Raw genomic sequence first — 12,500 nt, forward strand, 5'->3', positions numbered from 1 at the left:
CAGCAATATTATTTTGCATTAAGTTAGCAAACACTTGCTGTTAACATTAATATTTGCAAGCCTCCAAGCTTGGTAGCAAATCTACGCATGATTCCATGGTAAACCAGAGATATTGCATTAGTTGTTTTCCAGATTCTTGTCATTTATTGTACATGCTACTGTTGTGGCAAAAATTCTGTTAAACATCATCACTGCGTAAGAGACACTCAGAGTCAAATTAATAAAAAGAAAAGTATTTATTCTTGCAAGAATAGGTTCAGTCTAGTACACAGAAGTTACGCTGTGCAAGAGAGTGACACACAACAGGAAGATATGAGACAGCCTTTATACTGTTTTCAAGGTTCCTCCTCACCCGCTGTACCTTTCACCCACTCAGATAAGGTCCTTACTGCTACTTAAAGACACAAACTGGTACTGAAATAAACTGGCCAAATCTGACCGTCCCTAAGGTCAGAGGTCCTGTCCCATATGTTCCTGAAACGTCACGCACAAGCACGTACACACATATACTTTTATACATTGAATAGGTTCTTTCTCTTATGATACCTGTTTGGGATCAATGAATATTAAAATTTCCACAACAATTCCCCCCTTTTTATCATTCAGATTACCCAATCATAATAATAAAAATAATAGAACAAATTTTAAGTCATATCATCACTTATACTCTTCATCTCTGGTTACCATTACAAATCTTGAAACCCACATGGCATTTCAACAGGCTAAGAAATACAAAGAAATAAAAGTAGAATAAAATCCCTCATTTCGACCCCTCTCCTTGTACGTCATCACATAGCGGATAACCACAGCTTTTAACCTTCTGTTCATATCAAAAACATTCATAGAAAGAAAGAAAAAGAAAAGGAAACCATACAATTTAACACATGTCACAGTAGCTCCCACTACTTGCATCATCATATTTTGTTCATCCAATTGAACAGACTCCCAGCTTTAACCAGTCTCTGTACTGAGCTGGAGACACATTATAATGCATGGTAAACATAACAATATTGATAATCCTGTCGCTGAAATTGGTAGTACAGTACCCCCAACCCCCCAAAGATTAACCAATCGTATCCATTTACCATCAGTCCACGCCCATTTCCATACATCGCCTCCATTTTCCTAACCATATTTTCTTAACTTTTAACACCATATTTAATTAAATCTATCCTGAAAAGGTTTTATATTTTTTATCCATTCTTTTAACCAATGTAGTTGTTCAAAATTAACTCTAATATTTCCATTACGGACCATCTTTTAGCTTATTACCATACATATTCTCCCATGATCGGCCTTTCTTACCCTTAATGGAAAGCCTAATCAAGTTTCTTCAATAATAATCCCTATAATTTACCTGAAATATTTTCTAATGAATCCTTAACCAATCAAATCATTTGATCTAAGCCCTATTTGTATTCAATCAAATAAAATCATCAAAATCATCACAAAAACAGATTCTTTTGCTAAACTCAAACCATTAGTTCGTGCATCTTCCTCCGGGTGTGTTGTTCATCTCGTTTGCCCCATGGACATTCCCTCTTCACCAGGGTGACTCTTTGCGAGTCGTTGCCGTAGTCTTTCCCTCGCCGGTGAGGGAGGCTGTTACTAGCACGAGCCTTTGACCCCTCACGTTGTCCTCATATTTGATTGTTGAGGCCTGTCTGTGTAGTCTAAGGTGAGAGGCTTGGACCCAGGTGTCCCACTCTCCAACCGTTTTCTGATCATTACCAGATTTGCCCCTTAGATCACGATGTACCCCTACTGGAGTGAACCATTTCTTGCCTGCTTTCACCTGTGAATGGAGACCTTAAGTTTTGTTAGTGACCGCTTGTCTTGCCGCTCGTCCCCTTTGGTGTGATCTGTGGAATCAACAACCTGAAACATTATCTCCGGATAATTTCTTGCTCACTTAATAGCACTCGGGGTCCTTTTACCCTGAAAAACACTCAACCCACTTTGCTCATGTCCACAACACAATATTTATACATTTGGAACAGAATTAGTTCTGTTTTCTGCAATCCTTCCTGACATTCTGCAAAAGGAAAATCTTAAGTTATGCGCTGCGCAGGTGTGGCCTTGTTTCTTTCTGCCACAATAACAATCTAGGCCAGTATAGTTAGTCAAATTCATCCATAACCATTATTTTATTGGGCACATTCTGCCCTGCATCAAAAGTCTGCATGCTCTGTAAAGAAAAACAAATGTCGAGGTTATTTTCAGATAGTAAAGTACACGTAGTTTCTTTTGTCTGCTGTGCTGCCACGGCCTTCGCTGCTGCATCTGCCCTGGCGTCTCCTGTTGAAACAGTCCTGCAATTTTGTTATCAGCGTGTGCGGCACACTTACAGACAGCAATTTTGTTAGGGAGAAGAATGGCTTCTTGCCAGGCTTTTACCCTATTAAGCCCCTTGTCCTCCCAACATATACCGTCCCTTAATAAACCAAATTTTGTCAATTGTTATCAAAATTGTTACCATCCCCCCTTTTGATGCATGAATCATCTCGTGCATCAATCTAACATAATGGTGTTTGGATAAAGTTTGCCATCAACACTAACCCAAACGTTATCCCAAAGCCAAAATTCCTCCAGACATCTTTCTCTGCCTCTGAAACAAAAATATGACTTAAAGCCACAAACACATCTTCTTATCAGAGAATTTGGAGGGCAACGGCCCTCAGTCTTACAGTGTATCCTGCTTTTCAGGCCTGTTGTTTGGTCTCTTAATCCCGTCATCTACAAACATTGTTTCTGAAAATTCTGTTTCAATTGTTTCTGTCAGGTCAGGTCGTGCTGTACAGACTTGGTCAATGTCAGTCAAACAACATTTTCCCCCTTTTGTTCACAATATTCATAAATGTGTAGGACTCTCTGGATAATTTGATATTGACTTAGCCAATATGTCACTTTGTTATTGCCTGCAAATCTATAACATTTTAGTTTATCTCAACCCATGATGGACATCTCTCTACAACTTCACAAATCCAATTTACATAAATGCTTTTAATCCATAGATTGATTCATAATTACCAGTAGCAGACAGAGCTGGATAACTAATCCATTTAAAGCTCGTCCCATTTTCTGCATCATCTTGTCATCAGATTGACTCAAAACTATTAGCTTCCTTAAAACTTGTCATTTGCCTTAACCCATCTGTAATGATAAAACCCTCATTCCAGAGGTTAATGACACAATATACACACTATTCAGACGCAGTATTCGTACCCCAAACTAACACATACAAGACATAGAGTGCAGTCACCATCACACACACTCATATTAGACACATATTTTAACTGTTCATTTTTAATGTTCGCTTTTCATTATATCATCTCTAAAAAGATTTAAATTTTAATTAAGATTTTAAACTTCACATTTTACTGTAGCTTTTACCTAATTTTACATGGTCTCTTAACCAGTTACAAAGCATGTCTGTTCATGATCAATTTCTTAGAAAAGTCAGCTGGGTTGTTTTGGTTCATTATCACTATTTTGTTCTTTAGCAGGCCGATAACAAAAAGACAGACACAGTTACCATCCCTTCCTCCACTCAAGCAGCCTCTCTCACTATAAACAAATAATCTTTTCAACAGCCTCCTAAGACTGTAATTTAGACAAAATGTAATATTAAATGTATTACATTAACCTTTTACCATTCAGCTTTATTATCCAGACTTTTCTCAAATCTACAAAAGCCTGTCTTCATCTTTAGCCACCACCATGCCTAACGACCTTCAGGAGTTAAAACTATGTTATAAACATATTAGCTCAAAATTAACTCTTCTATACATTTTACTTGCCCATATGGCAACCAACATCATGTCCCTCATATAATTAAGTTTTGTTACTGTCTCCGCAGCAAATAATGGCAATCACCTCATGGAATCAGCTGGCTTTTGAAAGTCCACTCCCGCTAATCATTTATCTTTAATTTTCTTCTCTTCAGGGTGTCGTCCCCTGGCATAGTTGCAGACACTTGTCACAATGAAAAACAAGCCATACAATCAATGCGGTTTCTGGTGAGTGGTATAGAGGAACTCACATTTCTGGGTCAGACTGCCGTAAAGTTAATTTTAACCTCACAGCCCATCTCACCTCTCAATGCTCTGCTGACCCCGGTGGCCTCCAGTAATCAGCGCTCAACTCTCATACCTTTCTCACAAATAACACCTGTTTCGTGACCCCCTGCGTTGGGCTGTCCCCTGGCCAGGAAGATCATCCCGTCATTGAGTAGCCACTCGTACACACTGGTGACCGCTCTTTCCCAATACAATCAGTTTTCTTCAACAGAACTCAGCTGTTTTCTGGAGCTTAGGAAAGGCACGTTCAAGAGTCACCAGAGCCATTCCGATTGCCTAATAGTGTTCACAGGGAGACAGGTTAATAACAACAGTATTTAATCACTTAAATCCATTAACTATCTTAAAAGCAGCAACCTAGCTACTTAGACTATACTCAGTGAATTTAGATCACAACCGTACATTCAGTGTACTTCATCTGTAGCCGGAGCCATCGGTCCTGAATGGTGGAGACTAAATGAGGCAAAGTTGTTACTGGTCCTAAAATACGCTAATCAAAATGTCACCTCTATCGTTTAAGGTCTGCATTATTATTTTAAAGACTTCTTTAAAGTCATTCAGTTTTACTTAAATCCATTTACAAATACAAATTGCCCTCTGAACGGCAATGATTTCTTTTAACCTCTCCATGTCTATGATTTTCAACTTAAACACTGTGCTTTACTTATGACAGGCTCAGATAACAGCTTTTAGCTGACATTGAATCAGAGAGAGACTCTGAGGCATTCAGGACTGGTACACTGCATTTTCATAAAACTTTTAACATCAGACTTTATCTACCATATTTTAACTCTAGCCCAGCTTAAGGCATCTTTGCCAGAAATTACATGTGTTTTCAAATAAACATAGTTTTACAGTTGTCTTTTGCCCACGTCAGGGAATTTAGACATTACAAATTTCCACTCAGATTGAGTCTCTGTCGCACTGGCACTTTCAGCCACAGCACACATCAGATTTAGATAAGCGAACTGTTTCATTACAGCCAATAGCAGACTTATCTTTTGAAAGCAAAACATCAGCTTCTAGCTCTTTCATGGTCAACTTTTCAAGCTGTTTGTTTAATCAGATGCCTTTCAACACATTTTACATTTAGCAACTGTTAATTCGGTAGCCTACTACTTCTGCTTATTTGTTCTTACATAAAAATAATTATTCTAGTTCTGAATAACGTTTCACATTTCTCAATCTCAATTAGGATTTACTTTTTGACGAGGCAAGCACTCTCTGCTTGTGATACTTTTGCAGTTATTGTAAATCATCTGTGAGATTAGTCTCTCTATATACTCTAAAATCCTTTTTTAAATGTTTAATTACAACACAATCATCCTGTTAGTTACTTTGATATATTTTGCTACTCACATTTGTTGGAGTCATTAATTTTACATCAACCTGTATTCATCAATTCACTTTTAAAAATTACTATTATAGATATTTTCTTTAAAAGGATTCACTTTAATACTTCAATCTCTTGACCTTGTTTTTATCTCTTACTCTTTCTCAGACGAAAACTTTAATATCGTTATATAAACACTGATCTACTTTCAAACCCACATTATTACCAGAAATGTGTCACTATATTACACTTTGTTTTTTTACACCTTCTCGGTGGGCATTTACAGTTACGTGTTAAATTGTCCTGCTGACCACAATCAAGACACTCTCTGTCATCTAGTGGGTTCATGCGTCAGCCTCAACTACAGCATCAGACACCTGTCCTTTACTATAGTTTGATCACTGTGAGCTTGCAAACGGCTCCAACTTACTGCACACCCTTGAAGCAGTGTGTGTCCCATTCAGGAATGTAAACAGAGCCACTGATTAAGCAGTTCTCTGTATACTTTTACAGTCCACCAGTGGCGGATTTAATCACAATAGCCAAATCATAATCTTTATCATTATCATTGGCCGCACATTAATTTTAATAAGCTGCATCGAAATGCTCAAAATATTCTAAGTTGTTTTCACAAAGTTTTCGTTTAACTTTAGTCATACTTGTCCAAGGAAATTATCCTGACCCATAATTTCATTTATAAAACAGACAATATATTTTGCTTCAATGACTTAATATCAACAAATATCCACCATTATACATTATTGATTTCCAGAATTTTTTGTCAAAGTTGTCTTTACATTTTACTAATTTGGTATTATCATCAACAACCCTAATTACAGAACAAGTACTTTTATATAACATCCGGAAACCGAGGTGAATAAGCAAACCCTGTTTCTGTACCCCCAGCATAGCTGGACCCTAGGTTCAAAACACAATGGTTATCAAACTAAAACTAAACCTAATTTCAATCATTATTTTACCATTAAAATATAGAACTTTTCCCCATTTTGCTTAATGAAACATTCCTTATCTTTATATCACATTAATCCCCGTTAATCATACTCAATGCCTTATTTTTATTCTGAAACTCATTTTTCATACCATTTAAACAGTTAATTTGACTTCCATAAATTCTGTCAGACATTTTATTTTCATCACATATAGTTTTCTACTATATTTCTTCCATCTTTCCCTACATGCCAGTTCCTTCTGCATCCTCTGTTCTACATGCTAATTCTTTCTTTTCTCTACATGCCAGTTCCTTCATTATCTAACCAGTACATGATTGTTTGCACAATCCCCACACAAACATATCTCACACACCAACCTTCTTGTTTTTTTTTTGTTTTTTTTTCACTTCCTTCTTCCATCAAGTCTCTCACCCGTCATAGTGACACTTGAATTTCCAATCTTTCCCTTGTTTTGATAACAATCCCCTATTTCACACAGACAGCCTTATTGCTGCTTGCAACTTCAATCCTTATCATATAAATTTAAGTTCTCTAGACATCTAATGTCATGCATCCATTTACTGGATGAAGAAGTAAAAACTTTATTTCTCTCGACAGTTCCTTTTTAGCTGCCCCTTTAAGACAACAATCCATTATTTGTCCACATTGCTTACACATGTTGAACACAGCCATAACTACCTTTTTTGTTTCTCACTGCCCTGTTCAACTGATTCGCGCACTACTTTCAGTCTAGTTGTGCTCAGTGTTCCCTCCCTGGGGAAATCATGGTATTTTCTCAGTTTTTTCAATATCTAAAACATAAATTTTCCCCCATAATTTTCTCATTTGATAGAAAAACCGGTGTATCAAAATTTGCATGCTTACCTTGAGACTTCCCCATATTGGCTGCTTCTCTGTTCTCTGTGGATTTCTCTTCAACGCGCGTTTTCTTGATCTGTTAGGCGTCCCCAACAGACCCGATTTTTTCTTTTAACCCAAATCGGTCGGGTTGCACTATTAGTGCCCTCCTAATTAAGGTTTACCAAAAACTGTTCTGGTTCCCCCTAATTAGCCTCAGTACCTAAAAACAATTTGCTCCGTGGCGGAACAACTCATTTTCAGGTTACCTATCTGTTTGAAATCTCTTGATCTGTTACAGACCTCAATTAATCTCAGATAATTTCCTCTCGTATCTGTTTGAAACCTCTTGATCTATATATAGATCTCAATTAATCTCAGATTACGTACCACAGAAACAGCCCTCAGCCAATATGGTTCACTCACATTTCATACCCGAAACAAAATACTTTTCCCCAAAAGAAAATATTTTAGACGTCTCTTACCAGAGATATGTTGGTTGCCACGGGTTCGCTTTCTTTTGATTCCAGTGGAGCCCCTCCCGGACCCGATAGCGGTCGGCCCCTCTCTCTCAAGCTTACGAGGTAGAGCTGGAACTGCTCAGTCCAGTTGGCCAAACACCGTCCGCTCTCAGGTCCAGAAGGCACTTCCAAGGAATCCCACTCTGACACCAAAATTGTTGTGGCAAAAATTCTGTTAAACATCATCACTGCGTAAGAGACACTCAGAGTCAAATTAATAAAAAGAAAAGTATTTATTCTTGCAAGAATAGGTTCAGTCTAGTACACAGAAGTTACGCTGTGCAAGAGAGTGACACACAACAGGAAGATATGAGACAGCCTTTATACTGTTTTCAAGGTTCCTCCTCACCCGCTGTACCTTTCACCCACTCAGATAAGGTCCTTACTGCTACTTAAAGACACAAACTGGTACTGAAATAAACTGGCCAAATCTGACCGTCCCTAAGGTCAGAGGTCCTGTCCCATATGTTCCTGAAACGTCACGCACAAGCACGTACACACATATACTTTTATACATTGAATAGGTTCTTTCTCTTATGATACCTGTTTGGGATCAATGAATATTAAAATTTCCCCAACTCTACCTTATATTTTTTAGTTTTCAGCTCATCAACCTCGGTTTTGCATATTCTAAACTAGCTAGCTCTGGCTGCTACATTCCCAGAGTTAGCAAACGTTAGTCTGTTAACATGAATATTTGCAAGCCTCCTCCAAGCACAAACATCACATACCTGTTGCATTTCACCATCCACTTATTTAGCTGCTGTCGCATCCCTTGACATGCCATCTCCTTTAACCTCCTTCTTTTTCTATTTTTAACCCCCGACCGCTTTTTTGCTTCATTCATCTTTTTCGAGTTTCAACGATAACGCACTCCTGTGCTGCTCCTCAGCGCTCACGCGCGCGCCCCCGCCCGCTCGCGATACCCTTCTATGTCAAAATAAATTCAATGATGGAATATTATGAGGGCACCGACGCCTACTCTAGCCTCTTAGTCCTCTAAAATTTATATAACTTTTTTTATATTTAACTTGTATAAATTTTATATAAATGTATATAACTTATAAAAAAAAAAAAAATTTTAACCATCGCTTTGGCGCCCTCATGATGCGGCGCCCCTATGCGCCGAATATAGCTTATACCCACTTTTTGCGCCACTGGCTACAAACAACTGCGCCTTTGACACAAGTTTACAATAACGATAGGAGCGCGGCAAGTCAACAGCATTGAAGCTTGTGAAGAGGCTTTCCAGACAAGTAGCAGTGAGTATTTGTTCTTTTTCCTAGCATTATTTTCCTTTAATTACTATTATCATCAGTCTACTAGGCTGCATTCCCACTAATTAGCAAATATATTTTGACATAGCAGACGTTTTGACGGCCATTCTGAATCTTCGAAGAAGGAAACGCAAAGCATTGGAGGACACTCTTTTTTCTGCGCCAATACGATTCATTTTGCTGTGCGTTCCGACGCAGCACGCACGCTTCTCGAGCAAGAGCCCGGATAGCTCAGTCGGTAGAGCATCAGACTTTTAATCTGAGGGTCCAGAGTTCAAGTCCCTGTTCGGGTGAACGAGCCTCTTTTTGTGGAGCGGTACGTTTTGTTGTTGAGTTCTTGCTGATCTACACTGGCCTCGGGCAGCGACGCTGCAAGGCACCAATCCACAAACGACGTGCCCCTTTCAGCCAGCTTGTAGTCGTGGCCGAGTGGTTAAGGCGATGGACTAGAAATCCATTGGGGTCTCCCTGCGCAGGTTCGAATCCTGCCGACTACGTTGACAGCATGAGCCTGCTTTAGTGTGTAACCTTCTGGAGGCCTAGCTTAAACTTTATAAAAGGAAAAAAAGAATCCTTTTCTTTCAGTGACTTCTTCTCCAGAGTCACTGTTACAGGATTTCCCTTGAAAAGAGTTATGTTGGTAAGAAACAGTTTTGTCTGCAAGCTATAGATGACAAGGCCCCTTTGTATTCAAGGACACGTCAGGTAGACTGGTAGCTCGCCGTGATCGTATAGTGGTTAGTACTCTGCGTTGTGGCCGCAGCAACCCCAGTTCGAATCCGGGTCACGGCAAGATTTTCTGGCTGCCATTGAAATTGAGCTCCATGTCGCCACCTGTCCTCACCCCGTCCTTCAGACTACTCTTTTTGTGCACGGCGCGTGCCCTTGATGTGCTCTGGATGTTCGAGTGAATTGAAACTGGGATCTTCTTTGAAAGCACAAGCTCACAGGTTCGAACCCTTAGAGAAAAGACTGAAAACGAAATGCTCCTATTTATGTGGGAAGAATCTTGCTTCAGAGAGAATATGGTGCGTGTATATTTTCTAATCGCTAGGTGTCAGTACACTCGCTGGCTGTTACCTAGAGTGCCGCGGGCTTGCTATTTGCTACGAACAACTGCGCCTTTGACACAAGTTTACAATAACGATAGGAGCGCGGCAAGTCAACAGCATTGAAGCTTGTGAAGAGGCTTTCCAGACAAGTAGCACTGAGTTTTTGTTCTTTTTCCTAGCATTATTTTCCTTTAATTACTATTATCATCAGTCTAATAGGCTGCATTCCCACTAATTTGCAAATATATTTTGACATAGCAGACGTTTTGACGGCCATTCTGAATCTTCGAAGAAGGAAACGCAAAGCATTGGAGGACACTCTTTTTTCTGCGCAAATACGATTCATTTTGCTGTACGTTGCGACGCAGCACGCACACTTCTCGAGCAAGAGCCCGGATAGCTCAGTCGGTAGAGCATCAGACTTTTAATCTGAGGGTCCAGGGTTCAAGTCCCTGTTCGGGCGAACGAGCGTCTTTTTGTGGAGCTGTACGTTTTGTTGTTGAGTTCTTGCTGATCTACACTGGCCTCCGGCAGCGACGCTGCAAGGCACCAATCCACAAACGACATGCCCCTTTCAGCCAGCTTGTAGTCGTGGCCGAGTGGTTAAGGCGATGGACTAGAAATCTATTGGGGTCTCCCCGCGCAGGTTCGAATCCTACCGACTATGTTGACAGCATGCGCCTGCTTTAGTTTGTAACCTTCTGGAGGCCTAGCTTAAACTTTATAAAAGGAAAAACAGAATCCTTTTCTTTTCAGTGACTTCTTCTCCAGAGTCACTGTTACAGGATTACCCTTGAAAAGAGTTATGTTGGTAAGAAACAGTTTTGTCTGCAAGCTAAAGATGACAAGGCCCCTTTGTATTCAAGGACACGTCAGGTAGACTGGTAGCTCGCCGTGATCGTATAGTGGTTAGTACTCTGCGTTGTGGCCGCAGCAACCCCGGTTTGAATTCGGGTCACGGCAAGATTTTCTGGGTGCCATTGAAATTGAGCTCCATGTCACCACCTCTCCTCACCCCGTTCTTCAGACTTCTCTTTTTGTGCACGGCGCGTGCCCTTGATGTGCTCTGGATGTTCGAGTGAATTGAAACTGGGACCTTCTTTGAAAGCACAAGCTCTCAGGTTCGAAACCTTAGAGAAAAGATTGAAAACGAAACGCTCCTATTTATTTCGGAAGAATCTTGCTTCAGAGAGAATATGGTGCGTGTATATTTTCTAATCGCTAGGTGTCAGTACACTCGCTGGCTGTTACCTAGAGTGCCGCGGGCTTGCTATTTGCTACAAACAGGGGCGCAACTACCCAGTGTTAGAGGGGTATGCAGCAACAATTTTGGCGCCCCCCCAATACACACACATATCATATATATATATATATATATATATATATATTAACAATGTTAACAAATAATAAAAAGTTACAGAATAAACAGTTACAAACATACACATATACACATACATACACACACACACACACACACACACACACACATATATATATATATATATATATATAATAATCATATTGTGTGTAGCTGTCATTTGTATCAAAATGATCAGCCATCAAATCTTCCTTATCCCAGAAAATGTTCTTTTTTTCTTTGCAAATCCCTGTACTTGTGACAATGACAACAATGATGACATAAATTATGTCAGTGAAAAAAAAAAAAAAAAAACAGAAACAGATTTTGTCCAAGTGGTCAACAAAAGCCTCGTTGCTGTTTGCCACTTGATCATACATATTATATAGCACAGATCTTTAAAGAGAGAGAGAGATGTGACCCTAAATACAGCTTCCATGTCACCCAGCAGATGTAACTATAGCTTGTATGTCTGATAGCACAGCTAACATGAACATACATGAATGGTAAAACAAAATCTATTTGTTTCCATGATAAACCAGCCTTATTGCATAAGTCATGTTTTCCAGCTTCTAGTCATTTATTGTGGATGCTACCTTATATTTTCCAGTTGTTATTTTACTTTAATAAAATTGAGATATGTCATGCATGGGATTGGTACCATAAGGTTTAACCAAAATCTAAATGTAGATATCAGCAATATTATTTTGCATTAAGTTAGCAAACACTTGCTGTTAACATTAATATTTGCAAGCCTCCAAGCTTGGTAGCAAATCTACGCATGATTCCATGGTAAACCAGAGATATTGCATTAGTTGTTTTCCAGATTCTTGTCATTTATTGTACATGCTACCTTATATTTTTTAGTTTTCAGCTCATCAACCTCGGTTTTGCATATTCTAAACTAGCTAGCTCTGGCTGCTACATTCCCAGAGTTAGCAAACGTTAGTCTGTTAACATGAATATTTGCAAGCCTCCTCCAAGCACAAACATCACATACCTGTTGCATTTCACCATCCACTTATTTAGCTGCTGTCGCATCCCTTGACATGCCATCTCCTTTAACCTCCTTC

The 12,500-nt window shown here is 39.3% G+C and overlaps 1 long non-coding RNA gene and 3 other non-coding genes across 4 annotated transcripts in view; all 4 read left to right on the forward strand.

Annotated features, from left to right (window-relative positions):
• LOC143719415 (uncharacterized) overlaps positions 1–12,500 on the forward strand; it is a 694,388-nt gene that overhangs the window by 564,311 nt on the left and 117,577 nt on the right. The gene's annotated exons all lie outside the window — the stretch shown is intronic.
• On the forward strand, positions 9,434–9,515 carry trnas-aga (transfer RNA serine (anticodon AGA)). Its single transcript has one exon. It is a non-coding gene; the product is annotated as a tRNA-Ser (tRNA).
• trnak-uuu (transfer RNA lysine (anticodon UUU)) lies at positions 10,461–10,533 on the forward strand. Its single transcript has one exon. It is a non-coding gene; the product is annotated as a tRNA-Lys (tRNA).
• On the forward strand, positions 10,656–10,737 carry trnas-aga (transfer RNA serine (anticodon AGA)). Its single transcript has one exon. It is a non-coding gene; the product is annotated as a tRNA-Ser (tRNA).

The sequence above is a fragment of the Siphateles boraxobius genome, unplaced genomic scaffold (genome assembly GCF_051911475.1).
Source record: "Siphateles boraxobius isolate OS27281-9 unplaced genomic scaffold, OSU_SipBor_1 63, whole genome shotgun sequence".
Taxonomy (NCBI): domain Eukaryota; kingdom Metazoa; phylum Chordata; class Actinopteri; order Cypriniformes; family Leuciscidae; genus Siphateles; species Siphateles boraxobius.